The 25,298-nt window shown below is 42.4% G+C and overlaps 1 pseudogene; it reads left to right on the top strand.

Annotated features, from left to right (window-relative positions):
* Positions 1 to 8,341: 8,341 nt before the first annotated feature.
* On the top strand, positions 8,342 to 21,841 carry LOC146708711 (G2/M phase-specific E3 ubiquitin-protein ligase-like; annotated as a pseudogene).
* Positions 21,842 to 25,298: the final 3,457 nt, after the last annotated feature.

Below are 25,298 nucleotides of genomic sequence, written 5' to 3' on the forward strand. Positions count from 1 at the left end.
CAGTTGCACGAACCAAGGAACTGGGAGACACTTCAAAGGAGTGAAGGAGAGGTAAATGTGTTGTAATTTCATGATTCTTATCATACTACAGATATGTTTGCAGTGTTGGGGAGTAACAGAGTACATGAACCGCCGTCACGTATTTAAAATATAAAACATGAGTAACTGTATTCCGTTACAGTTACCATTTAAAAAGGTGGTAATCAGAATACAGTTACTTTGATGAAATAAATGGATTACACGGCGGTCTTTTCCTGTTACATATGTTAGGCTGTCCCCTCTCTGTTTTTGGTTTCCACGCCGGTGGAAACTCAAACAAAACACGCATTCAGAGGCTCTGATGTCTGTGTCTCAGTCTCGCGGCCCATGTTACCTCTACTTGCGGCCGCATAGTGACGTGAAGAAATATTTTCAATAATTATTATTTAAAAAATGATTTAATATGAAGGCAACAGGAAGTGTTACAGGCATCGCCTTAAAGCATGTAGCCTGATGGGCAGTGTAGTCCGTGCTGCAGGGAGAATGGACTGCTGTACCCGTGATGTGTCTGTGAGGAGGGAGAGAAAGGAAAAGTAGGAGCTGTCACCGAGCAGAAACGGGAGCTGGAAGCATGTAAATATAATAATAACCACTGCAGCCAAACAGAGAGCCTGACGAGCCCAGCTGTAAGTAAGCTGTTAAGACTCGACTGTACGCTGTGTTCGTGTTTTCCTCTGAAACAATAAGTCCTGTTGGAGCAGCCTTTCAACGCCTCTCTCTGTCTCTGCTAGCAAAGTGACCCAGACAACAAAGTAAAGCTAGTTTTCAGCTACGAGCCCGACACGAACCCGACGTATTAGCCAGAGGTCCTTTACTACGGCTCGGAGCCGCTGACCTGTTTTATATACGCGCTGAATAGTTTTCTACACGAGATCGCTGCAAAAAGTGCAGCCTTACCTAATGTCCACCTACTGTTACTCATTTATATTAAGATTTAAACATCTAGCTGGTGTTGGTGTGGAGAGTAACCTTCAGTAATAGTAATAAATCACAGCAATAGTGCATTCATGTAGTTGTAAACAGCATGATAATATATTATTAAGTAATCCAAAGTATTCAGAATACGTTACTGTCATTGAGTAACATTACATTACAAAATACATTTGGGGCATGTAATCTGTAATCTGTAATGGAATACATTTTAAAAGTAACCTTCCCAACACTGTGTCTTTGCTATTAGATGTTAAGTATTAGCCTAAAAGCTTAATACAACATATGTTAAAACCTCACTTGTTTTGTTTTGTTTCGTTGTGTTTTTTTTTAATTTATTTATTTATTTTGTTTGTTTGTTTTTGTTTGTTTGCTTCTTGCTTTTGGTTGTTACATCTCTGTATTTGCTGTTATAAAATGCAAAATCTAATAATACTTGAATTATAAAAAAAAAAGTATTAGCCTAAAAATCCGTCGTCTGTTGAAACCAACACAATGTTTTATTTGACTGCTTTGTAAAGTAAATTGCTAAAATCATGAACTCGTGTTTTTCAGGATAAGATGTATTGTCCATTCTGTGGACTCCAGTTTGAGAACTTGACAACATTTTGCTGTTCCTTTGGAAAAGACGTAAGTTTTGTAGCAGCTAAAGATGCTTCCACAGAACAAGAACACTCAAGAGGTAATTTTGTGTGAGCTTCCTGCTATTGTAACTCCAACTCGTTCTATAAGGAAAACATTGAAAAGGGCAAGATTTGTTCAGGTGTTTGTACTTTACAGATAAGATAAGATAAGATAAGATAAGATAAGATAAGATAAGATAACCTTTATTAGTCCCACACGTGGGAAATTTGTTTTGTCACAGCAGGAAGTGGACAGTGCAAAAGTTATGAGGCAAAAATTAGAATACAATAAGAATAAATACAGTACACAACTGTACAGAATAGAATAAAATAATATACTATATACAGTAGAATAAAATAAAATAAATATACAATAAGATAAAAATAGAATACAAATACAAATACTATATACAACTGAGTAAAAATACAACGATGACAGAAAGGATTATTGCACTTAGTGTTATTGCATATGTATAGATATGTGTGGTTGATCAGTTAAAGTCTTTATTGTGGAGTCTGACAGCAGTGGGGAGGAAAGACCTGTGAAATCTCTCCGTCCCACACCGTGGGTGCCGCAGTCTCCCACTGAAGGAGCTGCTCAGTGCTGTCACAGTCTGCTGCATGGGGTGGGAGATGTTGTCCATCAGGGATGACAGCTTAGCCGCCGTTCTCCTGTCACTCACCACCTCCACTGGGTCCAGAGGGCATCCTAGAACAGAGCTGGCCCTTCGGATCACCCTGTTCAGTCTCTTCCTGTCCCCAGCAGAGATGCTGCCGCCCCAGCAGACCACGCCATAAAAGATAGCAGAAGCCACAACAGAGTCATAGAAGGTCTTCAGGAGTGGGCCCTCCACTCCAAACGACCTGAGTCTCCGCAGCAGGTACAGCCTGCTCTGCCCTTTCCTGTAGAGGGCGTCTGAGTTATGAGTCCAGTCCAGTCTGTTGTTCAGATGAACACCAAGGTACCTGTAGCTGTCCACAGCCTCAATGTCCATACCCTGGATGTTCAGTGGTTGCAGTGGAGAATGCTTGTGCCTGCGGAAGTCTACCACCAGCTCCTTGGTTTTACTGGCGTTGATCTGGAGGTAGTTCAGCTGGCACCAGTCCACAAAGTCTTGGGTCAGACCTCTGTACTCCTTGTCGTCCCCATCAGTGATGAGGCCGACTATTGCAGAGTCATCGGAGAACTTCTGCAGGAAGCACTGGGTGGAATTGTGGGAGAAGTCTGCAGTGTAGATGGTGAAGAGGAACGGAGCCAGAACCGTTCCCTGTGGGGCCCCCGTACTGCAGACGACCCTGTCCGACACACAGCCCTGAGTCCTCACATACTGTGGTCGGTCGGTGAGGTAGTCCAAAATCCAGGTAGTGAGGTGATGGTCCACTCCAGAGTTCACCAGCTTGTCCTTTAGAACCGAGGGAAGAATAGTGTTGAAGGCACTGGAGAAATCAAAGAACATGATTCTCACAGTGCTTCCAGCGGTCTCCAGGTGAGCGAGGGAACGATGTAGGAGGTGAATGACGGCATCATCCGCTCCAATGCCAGGCTGGTAGGCAAACTGAAGTGGGTCCAGTGATGAGCTTATTAGGCGCCGAAGCTGAGCCAGGACCAACCGCTCCAGGGTCTTCATCAGGTGGGATGTCAGAGCCACCGGCCTGTAGCTGTTGAGGTCCTTGGGGCGTGAAGTCTTTGGCACTGGTACAACACAGGAGGTTTTCCAGAGCTGTGGGACTCTTCCCAACCTCAGGCTCAGGTTGAAGAGGTGCTCCATCACCCCACACAGTTGGTCCGCGCAGGACCTGACGACCCTCGAGCTGATGCCATCTGGGCCCGCTGCCTTCTTGCAATTAATCCTCCTCAGTTCCCTCCTAACCTGGGTGGTTGAGAGAGACAGGCTGGAGCCTTGTGTTGAGTGTGTATTGGATGCTGCAGTTGGGGGTGGGGGGGAGTGAGCAGGGTGAATAGAGGAGGTGTGAAGTGTCTGAGGTGGAACAGCAGCAGTGGGGGTGGGTGAGTCTGCAGCCGATGTTGTAGACTGTCTCATGGTTGAGTCAAATCTGTTGAAGAAATGATTCAGTTCATTTGCCCACCTCACATCCCTCCCAGGCAGAGAGTTCTGCTGTTTGTGGCCCGAGATGGTTCTGAGGCCTCTCCAGACTTCACCAACGTTGTTTTGCTGAAGCTGGTTCTCCATCTTCTGCCTGTAGCTGTCCTTCCCATTCCTTATCAGTCCCCTCAACTCTCTCTGCACCCTTTTCAACTCCTCTTTGTCTCTGGATTTGAAGGCCCTCCTCTTCTGCTTGAGGACGGTTTTAATTTCTGGGGTAATCCAAGGTTTGTTGTTGGAGAAACACCGTACAGTCCTGGTAGGTACAGTGTTATCCACACAGAAGTTTATATAGTCAGTAATGCATGTAGTAAGGCTGTCGATGTCCTCACCATGGTCATCACAAATCACCTCCCACACAGTCGACTCAAAACAATCCTTAAGAGCCTCCTCGCTCTCCTCTGACCATCTCTGCACTGTGCGGGTGGCTGGTGGCTCCCTGCGCACTAAGGGCTCATACACAGGGACAAGGTGCACCAGGTTGTGATCAGATCTGCCCAGGGGAGGGAGAGGTGATGAACTGTATGCCTCTTCTGCATTGGCATACAGTAAGTCCAGTGTTTTATTGACTCTGGTTGGGCAGGTCACATACTGGGTGAAGGTGGGCAGTGTGGAGTCCAGTGAGGCATGATTGAAGTCCCCTGATATTATGAGAAGGGCTCTCGGTGATTGTGTTTGCAGTCTGCTGACCACTGAGTGGAGAGAGTCACAGGCTGCATCCGCGTTGGCCGAGGGGGGGACATACGCTGTTATCGCGATAACATGCGAGAACTCCCGGGGCAGGTAGTACGGACGCATGCTAACGGCTAACAGCTCAATGTCTCTGCTGCAGAGTTGCTCTTTTACAGTGATGTGCCCAGGGTTACACCATCTGTCGTTCACAAAAACTGTCAGTCCCCCTCCTTTCCTCTTACCGCTGTCTCTGGTCCTGTCCGCTCGCAGCAGCTGGAATCCCGGTAGTGTCACGCTTGTGTCCGGAGTTAGCGATGTTAGCCACGACTCCATTAGCATCATGATGCTACATTGCCGGTACTCCCTCTGTGACCAGGTTAGCGACATGAGCTCATCCATCTTATTGGGCAAAGATCTTACGTTTCCAATAATTACAGAAGGAAGAGATGGTCGATAACGTCTCCTTCTCGGGCGACGGCGCTCCTATAGTGTCATAAATGAAAAAGTATTGTTTTAATTGGGAAATTATAGACACCTGGTGTCATGTGACTGAAAGCAAAGACATTTTTCTGCTGGATGTGACTGTGGGGAAGAGGTAGAGTGTTAGGTGCATTATGTTCATAAATTTTTTGAATAATGACTTTTTCATGTTTGCTTTTGAATTATAAACAACAATCAAAGGAGCTTGCAAAGAAAAGCGTTTGGACTTCTTTAAGTTGCTTGAAGACGTTTCACCTCTCATCCAAGAAGCTTCTTCAGTTCTAAGGTCAAATGGTGGAGAGTCCCAGATATAAACCTAGTGGGAGTTTCCCCCCACAGAGGGACAAAAGGACCCCCTGATGATCCTCTAATCGCCTGAGCCAAGGTGTGAAACTGGGTGTGGGTCCCAATCAGCCAGAGTTTCGGGTGAGTTCATTGTGAAACCTGGCCCCACCTTATCATGCGAATTCCTGAGGTCAGATGGCCCAGGATGTGAGTGGGCGTTAAGGCGTCTGGGAAGGGATCTCAAAACTGGATTATAGATGGCAGAGAGTTGGTGTCGTAAACCCCGCCTCTGTTCAAAGATGGTCGCTCACAGTGGACATAGATGCTCCTTTCACTCCTCTTTCAAACCATCTGTCCTCTCTGTCCAAAATGTGAACATTGGCATCCTCGAAAGAGTGACCTGTGACCTTTAGATGCAGATGGACTGCTGAGTCTTGTCCTGTGGAGGTGGCTCTTCTGTGTTGTGCCATGCGCTTGTGAAGTGGCTGTTTGGTCTCTCCAATGTAGAGGTCTGAGCATTCCTCGCTGCACTGTACAGCATACACCACATTGTTAAGTTTGTGTTTTGGCGTTTTGTCTTTCGGGTGAACCAGTTTGTGTCTGAGCGTGTTGCTGGGTCATGGTTTTGGGGCATTCTGCACTGCTAGTTTTCTGCTGTCTAACAGTGTTCTGCCTTCTCCTGTAAGCTTATGTCCGAGGTACGTAACCTCTTTGCCCCACAACTGTAACTTGTGTTGTGAGACTTTATGACCCTGCTCTGTTAAGTGTTGCGTGTCTCCTGTAACGAGAATATCATCAACGTATAGAAAAAACTGACCTGTGGCAGGGAGCGTGCATAATGACATAGATTTCTTTAAAGCTTCTGCATACAGGGTGGGGCTGTTCTGGAATCCCTGAGGCAACCTTGTATAGGTATACTTCTGGTCGTCCAAAGTGAGTCCAAATAGCTTTTGTGAGTCAAAATGTAGTGGTACAGAAAAGAAAGCATTGGATAGGTCTACCACAGAAAACCACTGTTCCTTTGGTGTTGCTTGATTTAAAATGGTGTGTGGATTTGCCACCACAGGTGGGATTTGTTCTGTTATGTCATTTATTGCTCTAAAGTCATGTACTAGTCGATATTTCCCCGTGTTTGCTTTTTTCACTGGGAAAATCGGAGTATTACAGGTTGTTTCAGTTGTTTTTACTAAAATGCCTGCTTTTTCCATATCTGCAATTACTGGCCTGATCCCTGTTTTTGCTTCTGTGCTTAAGGGATATTGTGGTTTAACTGGCCTGTGATTTGTGGTAGTTTTTACTACAACTGGATCTGCTAGATCTGACAACAGAGGGTTTGTGTTCAGAGCCTAGAAGTAATTGTTCTATGTTATACACGTCCGTGTTTCCATTGCTCTTTGCTTCCTCGTCTTTGGTTTTTTTTTGTTCATTACATTTTCACCTGAGGCATTCCTAGATACCTTCTAGTTTTTCAAAGAATTCACACATTTCACACATCTTACATATTTCAACTTTGAAGTTAAAGTTTTCTTATTTTTATCTCTCTATATATACATATATTTAAACTTTGAATTGCTCACAGTTTACAGCTCTAAAACTGGGCATTTGTAAATCATGTACGTGAATTTGCATATGTTGCTTTTGCAGTGTTTCAGACTCCTGCACAATTCTCCGCTTAAGCAGTCAGTTTTATTTCCCAAATTTGCTAACCTATGGGTTTCTTCCGACCGCTGCACCTGGAGAATTGGTCCAGGTCTGCTTTGCTCCTGAAGAAACACAACTAAGACATTTTCATTATTATCCTGAGTACTTAAACTACCCGTTTCCCTCTCTCTGGTCAGAAATACCAACTCATGTTATGTGTATAAGTGTAAGCAGGTCTTCATTACATCTCCTATGCATGTTAATGTTCAGTGAGTGTAAGCTGCTTCCTTCATTGCCTCTGTATGTTATTATCAGGTTTAATTCATGCATCTTTTCACTGATTTCTTAATTCAAAACCATCTCACTTCTGATTCTTTCCAAAAATAATTTCACATGTAACAATTTGTGTATGTGTGTTTCCTATTCATTGATAGATAGCTCCCTGTGCTGTCCTCTATGCAGCTTCTGCTCTAAAAACAAATAAATAAAAATGTTTAACTCGCTCATTAGCTTAGTAGTGTCCACATATTTAAATCAGCTTCTCAATCTTGTAGCTTTAGCTATTATCTACAGGGTTTGGCTTATTAGTTGTTATTATAAATGTGCTCTACATCTCAGTAATATTTATCTAGGATAAATGACAGGTTTTCAAGCAGGTTAAGTGCCTCTATGCACCTAATTGGTTTAGATATTGCCTTTATTTTCTTCATCTCATATGTCATTATACTGAGTTTGAGCAAACCTTAAACTTGATGCAGACTACGTCATAACAATTATCCATCTCACATCATACTGACTAGGATACTTGTCATTAATATTATATTTTTATTAATATTATCATCTTTTTCTTTCCATATAATAACAACAGTATATTACAACATTTTATCAGTGTAAATCACTATACTACTACTGAGCCAATTTAATAGTTTAGGATCATCTTACTCAGCAAACAGATAATTTAGAATTCATCCAATCTGTACAAATTTGTTTTTTCTCTGAGCAGGTTTGTGCCTACTTTTTAGACTGGTCTTCTGTTTGCCTCATCTCAGATCCAACCTTCAGTCACATTCATTCTCTCTGTTGCATGTCGAACCAAGTAATTTATTATTATTTTTATTTCTATATTTTATTTTGTATCCATCAAGGGCTTCGGGTGGGCTGCAGTCCCACCCTCACCCAGGCTGGAGACATTTACCTTTTCACACACTTTCCTCGGCTGAACAATGAGACAGCCTTAATCTACCTTATGCATCTCTCTTTTTATAGAAAAGGTTTTCATGTGAATGATTTCCTTTTATTTATTTCATACAATCTGGGCATGATCGTCATGCCAACTATATTTCATTGTTTAGTTCTGTTTGTAAGGTTCCTCTTAAAATAGTTACTGCAGAGGGACTGCAAACCATTTGGTTTCGTTTTGTAGAAGGTTTGTTTACAAGGTATTTTATCGAGTTAAATATACAGACAGACCCGTGAAGCTGTCACTGGCACGAAGAATGAGAGAAGTTATCAACAACAGGCTTCTACTTTCAAGCTATTCTTGAAAGCGGTTGTCGATTTTACGTGATGACGCACAACTTTTTCCTCATTCAGCCAGTACGTGAGCGATCAACGGTAAACAATTCAGTGGAGTAGTTCAGCCACCTTAATGTGCTGTTAAATCAACAAAACAGTAAAAACAGTTTATGCGCGCAAGATTTATGCTGGACAGTCTGGGCCTCTCTTTAGTATCTACCACTAGCCGTCTTTCAGGCGTGCTGCTAACCGTTACACGGCTTCCAGCCCTATTTCAGGCGAGCGGGTAACTTGTCGGGCTTCCAACCTCTCACAGGTGAGCGGACAATCAATTCTATCAGGCTACCAACCTCTTACAGGTGAGCGGATAGTCAGTCTTTCTATAGACTTATGTTAGCAAATAGGTCACTTCCTATTTAATATACTTAGAGCAGACAGACTGTCCCAGCCGATCGTTTTACGCAAGGTGTGTCAAATGTGGAATAATCACCTGGCTTCGCTGTTGCCGGTCTGTTGGGCGTCCACTTTCAAGCCCCAGCGCCGTGGGCCTGTATAACGTCGGCCAGGACCCGAATTTAGCGTCCCTGGACTTTCAACCCTTCCTGGAGGGCGCTCTGCAGAGACTTCAACGCAGGCTTGTCACGGCGTCGGGACTTGAGGAAGGATACCACTGTGAAATGGAGCATAATAGTATTATTAATACCAGTCCATTAATGGCTTCGAAGGACCAATTAAATGTCAGAGATTTACAGTTAACAAACAGTCAGGTGAATAAACAACACTGAGACACTTAAGATTGACAACGTGCGGCACGGGTGAAAAGCTCAGAGCAAATCACACCGAACTGCAGCATTCGTTTATTTTTATAGGTTACATCGTCAATATGCAAATATAATCACATTTCCTGTTACGCAGGTCCTGATGCTGTCTGTGCGTTAGCTGTGTGTGTAAGCTGTGTGTGTGTGTCACAAAGTATGTTTGTTGCAAGTCAATTTCTAAGAATAATATAATGCAAGTCAACTTCTGCGGATATGTATTTCTGTGCTGGTCTCTTGTCAGTGTCACAGGGTCAGCTTCCTGTTTCTACAGAAAACTGTGTCTGGTGGAATATGTGTAACATAACTTTTGAAGCATAAGCAAATAAAACAATAAAAACTCCCTAACAAGATCCCTTCCCAGACGCCTTAACGCCCACTCACATCCTCGGCCATCTGACCTCAGGAATTTGCATGATAAGGTGGGGCCAGGTTTCACAATGAACTCACCCGAAACTCTGGCTGATTGGGACCCACACCCAGTTTCACACCTTGGCTCAGGCGATTAGAGGATCATCAGGGGGTCCTTTTGTCACACATTCCACTGAGAGATTTGGAACCAGTGAGGAAAAGAGGAGGTTCTGTTGTGTGGGAGGATTTTGAGTTGATTTTTGTCAATCCGGTGGGTTTTCCAGCTTTGTGTTCTGGCCGTTTGCTTTTGTTTTGTGCGTGTTTATTTTATCTGAAAACTGGAAAAAGGTAAAATGTCAAAACTCTGCTTCCATAATATAAATATCATTAAATAACTTTAGAAAAACTTCCACTTGACTCTTTACATGTAATGTTGTGAAAATATATATTTTATTGTTTAATTAATCTGAAAATGTTAGTCTGCCAAACGTGCAGCAATTGAATGTATTTATTCTCTTTAGCGGATAGTTTGTGGGGCCCAGGTAGACTGTATACCTGCATCTCTACCAGTTTCTCTGCACTCCAGCCTCCTCTGTGCCATGTGAAGGGATTTTCCTTAAGGCAGGAGAAATGATCTCCACGAAAAGGAACAGGTTCAGCCATCGCACAGTGGAACAAATTCTCTTCTTAAATATAAATGGAAAAGGGCTACTTTAAATGCATCATGTTTTTAATTTGCAAGTTCATAAGCATTTTCCTTTTCCATTTCACAATCAATTCTACCCCCAGGTCAAAAATATGTCTGGGAAAATTTCCCTAATATAATATTATTTATAAATACACCCGTCTAGTGATTAACTGCATAAGTGCATGGAGGCGGGACCTCAGAGCAGAAGCATACTCCATAATGTGTTGTACATTATTATATGTATATTATATGTAACGTGGTATTTTTCAATTATTGTATTTACCAACATCAAGAAGTCACAAGCAAAGAAAGACCACACCATGGTGCATGTTTGAACATGTTTACTGGTCAAAATGATTTATTAAACAAATAAAACACATTTTTTTAAACCACCAAAAAAATACACGTTCAAAGCAACACAACGGCGGCCCAATATCAGACAGAATCCCACTCTGTAGAGTGAGCAATCATAATGAAGCAGTTGGTTTTATTTTGTGGATTCAAGCTGCTCTTTGTATTTTTGGCCACCAGATGTCACCAGAGAGGACTGTGTTGAAAAGCTTCGAGTAATGAACCGTTTTCAATACAAGCTTCAATGCTTCAGAAAGCTTCATTTGGCCATCACTACCTGTCACAATCAGCAGGGCTGACTGTGTGTAGAGTGAAGGGTGGACCCAAATGCAGACGGAAACAAAATGTGAAACATGACTTGAATAACAGAAAACGAGGCATTTATTGAGGCTGGCAAAATAACTGCAAACAAAAGGCAAAATGCAAGGCTAACAATAACTAAACTGGGTGAGCTAAATTAACTAAAAACTTACTACAGGACCATGGACTTGACATGAGGAAACTTCTTGGCTTGCAAACAAAGCAGACGATCTGACAATAACACTGAAAACAGAGGACTTAAATACACAGGAGGTGATTAGGGGAAGTGGGAACACATGGAGGAACAGCTGACTGACATGAGCCTAATGACAGGACAGGGGAAGTGAAACTAAATACAATGAACAAAGAACACACAACTCCTTCAAAATAAAACAGGAAACACTGAAACTAGACATGACAACATGAGCTTAACAGACCTAACACGTGATGAACGATACAAGAACTCAAACATAGAAACCAAGGAAACAATAAATAATAACTGCCTTTCCTTAACTAAAGCTAAATAGGAATGACACATAAACTAATCACAAATTTAAAATGAGTCAAATACAAAATGAACTCGGGACGCTGACCCAGCCTGTGACAGTTGCCATTAATTCTTTTTTATAGTCATATTGTTAAAGAATCTTGTGATTACTGTCTTGAAGATTTTAACCAAAGTATTTCATACGTTCCCACAGATGTTAGTGTTTCAGAAGATGAGGAGAATGATGAAGTTATCGTTAGGGTACCACCCGTTACGTCACCCCTCTCTGACACAGTGGTATGTAAATCTCATGGATTCATTAGTTTGAGATGTTAGTGCTCTCAGTTCCAGCATAGTGCATTCAATGTCTGGATATAAGACTAATATCATTCTATTATTGTGTATATATAGTTGTAAGAATCTGAGCAGCCATAATCAACGAGTTTGGTGTTTGATGATTTTATCTGACAGCTTTGGTCAAGTCCAGAAAGCAGTACACCAGAGCCTATACGTCGGTAAGTTGGCTACCTTCTAGCACATTGATCTGGCGTCTGTGGCAGGTATATAAACATCTAATGTTCTTGACACTTTACAGTTTTTCTCAGTCGCTTTGGTGCGTTTCTCAGAACACCATTAACATTTGCACAGCAGTTAGTGCATTTCCCAAAACAATTAGTGCAAACTGCAAAACCTAGTGGATAGCCTGCTAAAGCACGTCACATGCACAGAATTGATTATCCATACCTCAAAAGCAAGTATCCATGTCAATGAAACTGTCAGTGCCATCAAAATGAAAAGTCTTGACACCATCTTTATGAACAAGATAGTCAAATGGCATTGTCATGTTTCCACTATGACAGTTTATAATTTCAGTGTTTCCCATTGCAAAAACAATTGGTGACACCTGAAAATGCTGACGACAGCACTATGGCCTACCTGTACAGCCATCTGAAATGTGCAGTAAAGTCACTGTAGATGTTATGGGAGTCTTGGGAGTAACTGAGACACTGAATACGTACGTCTCACATTTCCATTGTGTAGAAGTGTTTGTAATCCTACAGAATTGTGCAAAAGAAAAATATGCTACAGTCACTTGTTCACTGTAGAATACATGTAAACATAAAATCACCAATTTGGTAGAGCCTCCTCATGAGTGACAGCTGTAATTCACCTGAGATCAATTGTTCAATTTCGGAGACATTTCCAGGAAAAATGATACAGGAAGGTATAGGATTTGCTTGACAGATGGCCAATATTTGGCATGTGATAACTAGTTCAACAATTTTGTGTGTGATGACTTAAGCAATGGATGTATGACTATTAGTTTTATTGGGAATGACTGTTCAGCATCCATAGGTATGATTACTTTTGACTGACATGACATAAGCAAATGGAAATGTCAGAAAGCAGCAGGGAAATGTATGGAAGCAACTGATTCATGTCCAAAATCATTTGCAGTTTGTTCAGAGAGAGGAGAAATTGCTACTATGATGTGCACAAATGACTGAGTGTTGTGGAGGTTGAACTAATAGTTATGAGAATTTCAATTCTGATCTGAGAAACGCACCAAAGCGACTGAGAAAAACTGTAATGTTAGCATTTGATGGCCACTAAAGGATGTTATGTTTGTTAAGGGTTCAAATTTTGAGGAGGGATACAGGAGGGATTCAAAATCACAACACTGGTCCAGGAGGGTTAGGTCAATGAACACACGCGTGGGGAGGTGTACACTGCAAAACATCAGCTGTAGCTCTCCGCCCAATAATACACCAGCAGTTGTTTTTATAGCATCAGGGTATTATTTATGACGCCCCCTCATGCGTTAAGAAGATACATCACATCTACATCACAAATGTTCTGTTGACGACCGTGACACAGTCAGAAAAGAACATTTTCTTTGTCTCCATGCCAGGTGCTTCCTGTAGCTCGTCTCGCTCTCGCTTCTCCAAAACCTCAGATGCATGCTCTGCAACAAAACTGCAATTCTGCAGGCACAAAATGCAGTTGCAAGCAAAATATGTCTGAACTCTTACCTAGAATATAAGTCTACCTACAGTGTGTGTGTGTGTGTCCTGACCTCAGTTGCACTCTGTCTCACCTCTCACCTCGCCTACTAAAACTCACAACCAAACGGAGGTCACTCTCATACAGGGAGTGCAGAATTATTAGGCAAATGAGTATTTTGTCCACATCATCCTCTTCATGCATGTTGTCTTACTCCAAGCTGTATAGGCTCGAAAGCCTACTACCAATTAAGCATATGATTAAGCAGGTGATGTGCATCTCTGTAATGAGAAGGGGTGTGGTCTAATGACATCAACACCCTATATCAGGTGTGCATAATTATTAGGCAACGTCCTTTCCTTTGGCAAAATGGGTCAAAAGAAGGACTTGACAGGCTCAGAAAAGTCAAAAATAGTGAGATATCTTGCAGAGGGATGCAGCAGTCTCAAAATTGCAAAGCTTCTGAAGCGTGATCATCGAACAATCAAGCGTTTCATTCAAAATAGTCAACAGGGTCGCAAGAAGCATGTGGAAAAACCAAGGTGCAAAATAACTGCCCATGAACTGAGAAAAGTCAAGCGTGCAGCTGCCAAGATGCCACTTGCCACCAGTTTGGCCATATTTCAGAGCTGCAACATCACTGGAGTGCCCAAAAGCACAAGGTGTGCAATACTCAGAGACATGGCCAAGGTAAGAAAGGCTGAAAGACGACCACCACTGAACAAGACACACAAGCTGAAACGTCAAGACTGGGCCAAGAAATATCTCAAGACTGGTTTTTCTAAGGTTTTATGGACTGATGAAATGAGAGTGAGTCTTGATGGGCCAGATGGATGGGCCCGTGGCTGGATTGGTAAAGGGCAGAGAGCTCCAGTCCCACTCAGACGCCAGCAAGGTGGAGGTGGAGTACTGGTTTGGGCTGGTATCATCAAAGATGAGCTTGTGGGGCCTTTTCGGGTTGAGGATGGAGTCAAGCTCAACTCCCAGTCCTACTGCCAGTTTCTGGAAGACACCTTCTTCAAGCAGTGGTACAGGAAGAAGTCTGCATCCTTCAAGAAAAACATGATTTTCATGCAGGACAATGCTCCATCACACACGTCCAAGTGCTCCACAGCGTGGCTGCAAGAAAGGGTATAAAAGAAGAAAAACTAATGACATGGCCTCCTTGTTCACCTGATCTGAACCCCATTGAGAACCTGTGGTCCATCATCAAATGTGAGATTTACAAGGAGGGAAAACAGTACACCTCTCTGAACAGTGTCTGGGAGGCTGTGGTTGCTGCTGCACGCAATGTTGATGGTGAACAGATCAAAACACTGACAGAATCCATGGATGGCAGGCTTTTGAGTGTCCTTGCAAAGAAAGGTGGCTATATTGGTCGCTGATTTGTTTTTGTTTTGTTTTTGAATGTCAGAAATGTATATTTGTGAATGTGGAGATGTTATATTGGTGTCACTGGTAAAAATAAATAATTGAAATGGGTATATATTTGTTTTTTGTTAAGTTGCCTAATAATTATGCACAGTAATAGTCACCTGCACACACAGATATCCCCCTAAAATAGCTCAAACTAAAAACAAACTAAAAACTACTTCCACAAACATTCAGCTTTGATATTAATGAGTTTTTTGGGTTCATTGAGAACATGGTTGAAGTTCAATAATAAAATTATTCCTCAGAAATACAACTTGCCAAATAATTCTGCACTCCCTGTATGTGTACTAGCCTAACTGAAAGTATATATGTAATATATCGAATAAATGTTTTAATCAAATGGCCCTACTTAAAGCTTAATAAAAACATAAATGAACAAAGGATCATACTGAATAATATGTTATAGTTGTTTTAACTCACTTTACTCAATAGATCGGCCGGACATCGCGCCGACCGAGGCTTGAAACCTCCAATTACTTGACTGAGCTCAACTCTTTAATAAGCACAGAATGCAATGTGTATAAAATGATTATAGCCGTTCCTGTAACAAAGGTTAAATGATGCCAGTATGTTTGTCTTAAAGTTATAAGCTATATTTGTTAATAGAATATAAATGCCGCAGGTTACATGATAGCAAAAGAACATTTTGTTTAATCCCACATGTTTTATAACATTTTCTTTTTATCATTGGATCTGTATTTTATAGGTCACCTTCAATATCCCAAACATCTGATGTGCAAGTATATAATAGTCTTTTGTATAACAATGTTGCATATTTAATTGTTAAGTTTCATTTGCATGCCATTACATCTGCAGTTGTTATGGTATTGTGTTGTGTTTGTGCTCAAGGTTCAGTGTGGTACAGAATCTCAAATCCACATCAGGAGAACATACTACAAGTTACAAGTTAGTCTTAAGCAGTGTTGGTCAAGTTACTTGAAAAAAGTAATCAGTAACTAATTACTGATTACTTCCCCAAAAAGTAATCCCGTTACTTTACTGATTACTTCTTTTCAAAAGTAATTAATTACTTAGTTACTTTGTTACTTTTTAAAAACACGATTTACAACCTGAAGAGGTGATAAAGCGACAGATCTTTCAGCCCAATTCTACTTTTTCTACATAATCCATCATACAAAATGTAATCAAATGGAAAAGTCTCTTTTTAAAACTTGTTTTATCAGTTTTAATCTTTTAACTTTATGCATCAAGCAAAAATTTAATTATCTGCAACATTCTCTGACTGGAAGAAATTAGTTTAACATTTAAACCTATTTTCTGCACATTCCAGCTCATAAAATAAAATAAAATATTTTGTGTGTTTACACTCAGTCTTTCAAATAGATGCAAGTAAAACACAGCAGAAAATAAATAAAGTCAAAGACTCAGCGGTCCTGTTGCTCTATTTTCACCTGTAAAGCAGGAGTGGGGCAGGCGGAGGGTTACCCTGGTGCAGGTGTGCCGCGGTCAGTGGAAGAATCCGCGAGTTTCTCTGTGAGTTTCCCATCACGTCGTAGCTACTCGGTGCTTGTTTGGAAGTTTAGGGGTTTTTTTCGCTGTAAAAAGAAGTTTTCTTCCCACGCACAGCGGACACTAATGTTTTTGTCACTTTTTATGGAATCAAACTCAAAGTAAGGTCAGTACTTCCACGCTTTAAACGCTGCACGCTCATACTCTCTCCCACAATCGATATATGATCCATTGTTGATCTGCACACAGCTGTTGTCACGAACGGCGCACTCGCTTACGTCACTGTCGTGAGACATTCTCGCAAAAAAATCACGGTTTTAGTAACGCAGTAACGCGTTACTGCCCATCTCTGGTCTTAAGTTATAAAATTACATGATTTACCCTAGGGATCAATGAAGTATTCAGATTGTGATTCTAAAATTTAAAAAATATAAAATGATATAGCTTATAAATAATTATAAAGTAATAAGCTCAGTGAAACCGTTTGTTGTTGTTGTTGTTGTTGTTGTTGTTTTAATTATAGAGGCTCTCTATCTAATCCATAACTTGAGCAATTTCAGTCACGGTGAAGTACTTCAGACCCAACCCAGCCAAATGTAGAGCCAGAATTACTATTGCATAAAATGTATTTTAATCTTCTGTTTTTACCAATATGTATGCACCTGTCGTTATTGACAGCAGTTCTTCAGATGCTAAGGGAGAGGAGCTGCAAAAGGAAAACTGGTAATTTCATATCCTGAATAAGTACAATAAACCCATAATGTGTGACTAGTGCTGGGTACTGCTGCTCTTTTTGATCCTAACCTTTTACAGGAGCAAACATAGCTGAACTGTTCCTGTGAAGTTATTCTGCTGATGATTGTATTCAGATCACTATTTTGCTTTTTAAAATGAATTAACAGAAAAGGGCCAATTGATAAAGCAAGAAACATTACTTAAAAGATATTAAACAAGAAAAACATAAAGTGTAAACAGTGTAAATATTTAGTTGCTTTTCACTGACTGATTCTACAGTGATGAACCTGATGGATTGACGGCTGCACATGTCATCTCAAATCTGGCTCTGAAGATTAACCGAGCCAATGTCTGGGATGGTGCCTACCGAGGCGTCAGAAGGTCTTCATATAGTCCCAACTCTGGCATGATGGTGAAATTCTCTGATGACGTGGGGCAGGCTGAAGAGGCAATAGACACAGGTGGGCCTACCCGAGAATTTCTCACCCTTTTGATGGAAGCCATAAGGACGAGAAGAATATTCGAAGGAAAAGACTATGCCAAATATCTCACGTTTCATAGTAAAGGTGTTTATTTTTTTTCACATTTTTTTCCATGGTCAAAATTACTTTATTATAATGTAATGTCTTTATCTTTAGCTGCAGATGAAAATGAATATTTCTACATTGGAAGAATGATTGCAGTTTCCATTGTCCACGGTGGTCCATGGCCATGTTGTTTATCTCCAAACTTCTTAATGTAGCTTGTTGGAAAAGACAAGACATTTGAGGCTCCAATTGATGATATACCAGATGAAGAAATCAAGAAGGCTCTACTAGAGGTGAATTTATGATGTTATGATTATGACAAATACCAATTAATGCAAAGACCTACATTTAATAGATTACTTAACATAATCTTGGTAACTAACTGATGCCTGAAATGATTACTGATTTTGTAATTCAAGACTGTGTTAAATTGCAAAGGATATCACTTGACTGAGTGTATTTCTGTAGCCCAAATATATGGTAATAATCGTAACTGTCACAATTTCCATTTTGAAAATTGATGATATACATATTCACCAAAGGGTGTGTGTTTATTTCTCTCTCTCTCTCTCTCAATACACACACACACACACACACACACACACACACACACACACACACACACACACACACACACACACACATATATATATATATAAAACACCCAGCTCTTTTATTAGAGATTTTATCATTTGTGAGCACAGAAATATATATATGAAAAAAAAAAAAACACCCAGCACGCCCCTGCGGGCGGTTTATCCTTCAAGCTCGGGTCCTCTACCAGAGGCCTGGGAGCTTGAGGGTCCTGCGCAGTATCTTAGCTGTTCCCAGGACTGCGCTCTTCTGGACAGAGATCTCCGATGTTGTTCCCGGGATCTGCTGGAGCCACTCGCCTAGCTTGGGAGTCACCGCACCTAGTGCTCCGATTACCACGGGGACCACCGTTACCTTCACCCTCCACATCCTCTCGAGCTCTTCTCTGAGCCCTTGGTATTTCTCCAGCTTCTTGTGTTCCTTCTTCCTGATGTTGCTGTCATTGGGAACCGCTACATCGATCACTACGGCCGTCTTCTTCTGTTTGTCTACCACCACTATGTCCGGTTGGTTAGCCACCACCATTTTGTCCGTCTGTATCTGGAAGTCCCACAGGATCTTAGCTCGGTCATTCTCCACCACCCTTGGGGGCATCTCCCATTTTTACCACAGGACTTCCAGGTTATACTCGGCACAGATGTTCCTGTACACTATGCCGGCCACTTGGTTATGGCGTTCCATGTATGCCTTGCCTGCTAGCATCTTGCACCCTGCTGTTATGTGCTGGATTGTCTCTGGGGCATCTTTACACAGCCTGCACCTGGGGTCTTGCCTGGTGTGATAGACCCCAGCCTCTATGGATCTTGTGCTCAGAGCTTGTTCTTGTGCTGCCATGATTAGTGCCTCTGTGCTGTCTTTCAGTCCAGCTTTGTCCAGCCACTGGTAGGATTTCTGGATATCAGCCACCTCCTCTATCTGCCGGTGGTACATACCGTGCAGGGGCCTGTCCTTCCATGATGGTTCCTCGTCTCCCTCCTCTTTCTTGGGTTTCTGCTGCCTGAGGTATTCACTGAGCACTCGGTCAGTTGGGGCCATCTTCCCAATGTATTCTTGGATGTTCATTGTCTCATCCTGGACTGTGGTGCCGACACTCACCAGTCCCCGGCCCCCTTCCTTCCGCTCAGCGTACAGCCTCAGGGTGCTGGACTTGGGGTGAAACACTCCATGCATGGTAAGGAGCTTTCTTGTCTTTATGTCAGTGGCTTCTATCTCCTCCTTTGGCCAGCCTATTACCCCAGCAGGGTACCTGATCACGGGCAGGGCGTACGTGTTGATGGCCCGGATCTTGTTCTTACTGTTCAGCTGACTCCTCAGGACTTGCCTGACCCCCTGCAGGTACTTGGTGGTTGCAGCTTTCCTAGCGGCCTCTTCATGGTTCCCATTCGGGATCCCCAGGTACTTGTAACTGTCCTCTATGTCTGCAATGTTGCGTTCTGGTAGTTCAATCCCCTCAGTTCTGACTACCTTCCCTCTCTTTGAACAAGAAGGCATCGGTGGGCAAGAGACGAAAACAGGGTATTGTTGGAATGCTACTACGCAAGTAACCCTGGCGGAAGGGGTTACATGAATAGGATGAGGGACCTATGGATTCTTCGATACCCAACATCCACAATGACGGCAAAACAACTAGTAGCTCAGTGTTCCAACATTTGAAAGAAGGGACTGCTCTCACAGCTAGAGATTGACGAGGTACAACATAAATGCTACGGCAAGGGGGAGCCAGGACGCCAGGTCAGGGAGGAGATATCATCACCCCCACCTGAGATTGGGTACCAAGACCCAAGTGCGATAGGAGAAGGATATATATAGATGTATGTATGTATGGGTGTGTAATATACAGTGTTGGTCAAGTTACTTGAAAAAAGTAATCAGTAACTAATTACTGATTACTTCCCCAAAAAAGTAATCCCATTACTTTACTGATTACTTCTTTTCAAAAGTAATTAATTACTTAGTTACTTAGTTACTTTTTAAAAACACGATTTACAACCTGAACAGGTGATAGAGCGATAGATCTCTCAGCCCAATTCTACTTTTTCTGCATAATCCATCATACAAAATGTAATCAAATGAAAAAGTCTCTTTTTAAAACTTGTTTTATTAGTTTTAATCTTTTAACTTTAAGCATCAAGCAAAAATTTAATTATCTGCAACATTCTCTGACTTGAATAAATTAGTTTAACATTGAAACCTATTTTCTGCACATTCCAGCACATAAAATAAAATAAAATATTTTTTGTGTTTACACTCAGTCTTTCAAATAGATGCAAGTAAAACACAGCAGAAAATAAATAAAGTCAAAGACTCAGCTGTCCTGTTGCTCTATTTTCATCTGTAAAGCAGGACCAGGGTAGGCGGAGGTTTACCCTGGTGCAGGTGTGCCGCAGTCAGTTGAAGAATCCGCGAGTTTCTCAGCGCACTTGGTGCTTGCTCAGATGTTTAGGGGTTTTTATGGAATCAAACTCAAAGTAAGGTCAGTACTTCCACGCTTTAAACGCTGCACGCTCATACTCTCTCCCACAATCGATATGTGATCCATTGTTGATCTGCACACAGCTGTTGTCACTAACGGCGCACTCGCTTACGTCACTGTCGTGAGACATTCTCGCAAAAAATCACGGTTTTAGTAACGCAGTAACGCAGCGTTCCTACGGGAAAGTAACGGTAATCTAATTACCGTTTTTGCAATAGTAATCCCTTACTTTACTCGTTACTTGAAAAAAGTAATCAGATTACAGTAACGCGTTACTGCCCATCTCTGGTAATATATGTTTTTTTATTTAGATAGAGAATGCAACAACTGTAAGTGAGCTCTGGGTAGTCTTAGAAAAACACCCAAGCATGCTCCAGACAGCAGGCTGCTATTGATTCATGAGGACACTGGAGGATAAGAAGAAGGTAGTAGCAGATTACATTCAGTGGTACTTCATCTACTGAAACCATCTTTCCATCCAAAGGTATAGAATTCAGACTATTATGTGCCCATTTAACAAAATCTTTTCAGAAGATTAAATGGTTACTTTTTTTATTCCAGTGAACTTTAAAGGCCTTTTTCAGGAGGACTTCTTTTTTGTAGCAGGATGACTGTCTTAGCTAGATAAGAATGTTGGTTACTTTCTTAACACAGTATTTTGCCATGTGAAGTTTTGCTTGCTTGTTGAGAGGAAGATGATGCTGTAGGTAAGGCACCACAACCTCCACAAATAACATTAAACAATTTATTAAAAATGAGACTGTTTTCTAGTTTCAGAGAGGGTCTAGCAACACTGGATTTTCTAAACGCCCTGGAACAGCATCCTTCACTCTTCTCATTCATGTGCTACACTGAGACCAGGCTGACAGCTGATCTTCTGGAGAACATCTTCCATGTGCAATTTGGTCCACCTGGCAGCTCTAGGCGTCAAGAGTACTGAGCTACTGGCAAGACTATCTGCTTTCTGTAGAAGGTCTTAAATTTGGTTGAAAATGTTGACATGAGTACATTTATGTCAACAAAGTGTAATGGCCCCTTTTTGTGTTTATTATCATTAGAAATAACTTTTTCTTTTTACATTCACAGAGAAAAATGGAAGTCTGTCTCTTGAAGACATCCCTATGTTTGCAACTGGACTGAGGGAAATTCCTCCTGCAGCAATTCAGCCAAAGTCACAGCTTCTTTTCCAGACCACTTCACGCTTCCCTGTAACAGATGTCTGTGCAAATACTATCAAAATCACAGTGTTACACAATTATGAGGACTTCCAAGGAGCCATGGATTATGGCATCCAGAACTCTCCTGGGTTTGGGCTTCCCTAAGGTCCAAGTCCTTTTGCTTTTAAGCCACATTTATGGTTTTTGCAAACATGTGAAGTTTCTGATTTTAAAATATGATAATGTTCTTTCTAAATTCCATCCTGCAGTTTATATGTGTAGAGAATTTCTGGAAATAAACATAAAGTTTATTGCATCGCAGCAAGTTCGATCAGGTTTTGGAATTTCAAAAGCATAATATCATAGTGGGACAATTGAACAAGTTAGAAATATTTCACTGTGTTAAGAAATTGCCAAAATAACAAAACAAAACATTTCTGAATGAATTATTAATTAATTAATTTTCAATTAAATTCAATTAAATGTTATTTATATAGCACCAAATCACAACAACAGTCGCCTCAAGACGCTTTATACGGTGGCTAGGAAGTGCAAATCACATTTACAACATCAACAACAAAATAACATTTCAGAAAACACTTTAACAACTCCGCAACAAATTAACAAGTGGCTCTTGACGAAAAGGGATTGTCCGAAATACCGGAAGTGACTCAACGATTAGGCTTACTCCATATTTGTAGTACAGAAAAGTGATTTGTAGTCAGCTAAATGAGGGCTTTTCAGAGAAGTAGTGTTCAGTTAATGTTTGAAGAGATTTTACAAAAGAGTATGGGTGAGATAATGAGGTTCAGATTTTTAAATGTCACAGGGATTTTCTTTAGAAAATATCTAGGCCTTAAAACCGTCATGGTCCACACTCCAGCCCAGCAGGTGGCGGTAAAGTGCCTTTAAATTAGCGGCAGAAGAAGAAGCAGCAGCTAAACGCGGGATGTCAAGTCAACAAACGCCGAGAAACTTTAATGGTGTGTTCACACCGAACGTGATAGACGCGACCAGAGCATCAGGTTTAGATGTAAAGTCAATGGAGAAGTGCGATGACACGCGGAAACTCAGAAGCACAAAACTCAGAAGCAGACACGAAAACGCGTCAAACGCGCGTCAAAGTAGCACGTCTGGCGCGCTTGACGTCAGTTTTTGTGTTGCATTTTGTGCATTCGCGCCATATCGCGTCTACTGCTCGAGTTGGAAAAATCTGAACTCCAGCGTCAATTCGACAACCAATCAGGAGCCTGGTGACGTGGCTGTGACCTAGGTCAAAGGGGCAGATCCAGCCAAAGCCCTTCATACTTCAATGGAGGAAAGGCTAATCAACGCCGTAGCAAACAACCCGGAGCCGTACAACACCAGCTGCTTTCTGTACCAAGACAGGAATATAAAGGACCGAGCTTGGAGGAAGATATGTGAAGAGATAGGGCAACCTGGTAAGTTCATTCATTTCTCTTTTGAAAGTTTTCACTGACCTGGGGAAGCCGCGCTAAAGCTAGCAAGCCACCGCTATTTTCCCACTGACGTACAAATACCGTTCTGCTTTTATGCATCTTGTCATATAGGAATATATTTTGTTTATTAATAAACAGCACACAGTGGTCCCGCTGTTCATCCGTCACTGCTTCGCTCATCAGTGGGAAAATAGTGGTGGCTTGCTAGCTTTTGACGTGCGTTTGACGCGTTTTCGCGACACAAATCTGCTTCTGAATTTTCGCCTGTATGGCAAGCCATTAGTGCCAAATATCGCCACTTTTCTAACCTGTTTGGTTAAGAAATGGCGTAAAAAACGCTGTTTAATTATTCAAAGCGCCACTCACATGGCGCCCAGTATGTGACCTGCCCCACTGTAGGCAATAAAACATTGTACTTAATGTATGCCAATGAAAAAGTGTCATACAGTTTATCACCTCTCCCTGACCTGGGAAGATCTGATCGTAACCTAGTGCGCCTTGTCCCTGTGTGCAGCCCTTAGTGTGCAGGGAGCCACTAATCACCCACGCAGTGCAGAGATGGCCAGTGGAGGGCATATAAATAAGTAATAAAAGCAAATAAATGACAGAATGCTTTTTTTAAAACAAGGTGCGATCGTGGCTCAAGAGTTGGGAGTTCGCCTTGTAATCGGAAGGTTGCCGGTTCGAGCCCCGGCTCGGACAGTCTCGGTCGTTGTGTCCTTGGGCAAGACACTTCACCCGTTGCCTACTGGTGGTGGTCAGAGGGCCCGGTGGCGCCAGTGTCCGGCAGCCTCGCCTCTGTCAGTGCGCCCCAGGGCGGCTGTGGCTACAATGTAGCTTGCCATCACCAGTGTGTGAATGTGTGCGTGAATGGGTGGATGACTGGATATGTAAAGCGCTTTGGGGTCCTTAGGGACTAGTAAAGGCGCTATATAAATACAGGCCATTTACCAAGGTTCAAGGTTCAAGGTTCTTTATTTGTCACATGCATAGTTATACAAGTATAACACACAGTGAAATGTAGCCTGACACGCTCCTCGACATGTGCAAAAATTGGGGGGGGGGGTGTATATAACACCCAGCACGCCCCTGCGGGCGGTTTATCCTTCAAGCTCGGATCCTCTACCAGAGGCCTGGGAGCTTGAGGGTCCTGCGCAGTATCTTAGCTGTTCCCAGGACTGCGCTCTTCTGGACAGAGATCTCCGATGTTGTTCCCGGGATCTGCTGGAGCCACTCGCCTATCTTGGGAGTCACCGCACCTAGTGCTCCGATTACCACGGGGACCACCGTTACCTTCACCCTCCACATCCTCTCGAGCTCTTCTCTGAGCCCTTGGTATTTCTCCAGCTTCTCGTGTTCCTTCTTCCTGATATTGCTGTCATTGGGAACCGCTACATCGATCACTACGGCCGTCTTCTTCTGTTTGTCTACCACCACTATGTCCGGTTGGTTAGCCACCACCATTTTGTCCGTCTGTATCTGGAAGTCCCACAGGATCTTAGCTCGGTCATTCTCCACCACCCTTGGGGGCATCTCCCATTTTGACCTCGGGACTTCCAGGTTATACTCGGCACAGATGTTCCTGTACACTATGCCGGCCACTTGGTTATGGCGTTCCATGTATGCCTTGCCTGCTAGCATCTTGCACCCTGCTGTTATGTGCTGGATTGTCTCTGGGGCATCTTTACACAGCCTGCACCTGGGGTCTTGCCTGGTGTGATAGACCCCAGCCTCTATGGATCTTGTGCTCAGAGCTTGTTCTTGTGCTGCCATGATTAGTGCCTCTGTGCTGTCTTTCAGTCCAGCTTTGTCCAGCCACTGGTAGGATTTCTGGATATCACCTCCTCTATCTGCCGGTGGTACATACCGTGCAGGGGCCTGTCCTTCCATGATGGTTCCTCGTCTCCCTCCTCTTTCTTGGGTTTCTGCTGCCTGAGGTATTCACTGAGCACTCGGTCAGTTGGGGCCATCTTCCCAATGTATTCTTGGATGTTCGTTGTCTCATCCTGGACTGTGGTGCTGACACTCACCAGTCCCCGGCCCCCTTCCTTCCGCTTAGCGTACAGCCTCAGGGTGCTGGACTTGGGGTGAAACCCTCCATGCATGGTAAGGAGCTTTCTTGTCTTTATGTCAGTGGCTTCTATCTCCTCCTTTGGCCAGCC

This window comes from Copadichromis virginalis, linkage group LG5, assembly GCF_057382275.1.
Source record: "Copadichromis virginalis isolate Kocher_CV1m ecotype Utaka linkage group LG5, C_Virginalis_male_GT1.1, whole genome shotgun sequence".
Lineage (NCBI taxonomy): Eukaryota > Metazoa > Chordata > Actinopteri > Cichliformes > Cichlidae > Copadichromis > Copadichromis virginalis.